We start from the raw sequence: 301 nt of genomic DNA, 5'->3' as shown, positions 1-301 counted from the left end.
CATCCATCCATCCATCATCCATCATCCATTCATCATCCATCATCCATTCATCCATCATCCATTCATCATCCATCCATTCGTCCATCATCCATCCATCATCCATCCATCATTCATCCATCATCCATCCATTCATCATCCATCCATCCATCCATCCATCATCCATCCATCCATCATCCATCCCTCCATCCCTCCATCCATCCCTCCATCCCTCCATCATACCCTAACCCTAACTTCACACAGAACGGTTCCAGCAGAGATTTGAACCAGGACCTTCTCACTGTGAGATGAGAGTGCTAACCAC

The sequence above is a fragment of the Oryzias melastigma genome, linkage group LG8 (genome assembly GCF_002922805.2).
Source record: "Oryzias melastigma strain HK-1 linkage group LG8, ASM292280v2, whole genome shotgun sequence".
Taxonomy (NCBI): domain Eukaryota; kingdom Metazoa; phylum Chordata; class Actinopteri; order Beloniformes; family Adrianichthyidae; genus Oryzias; species Oryzias melastigma.
The sequence above is the reverse complement of the archived record's forward strand: the minus strand, read 5'-3'. Positions refer to the sequence as shown.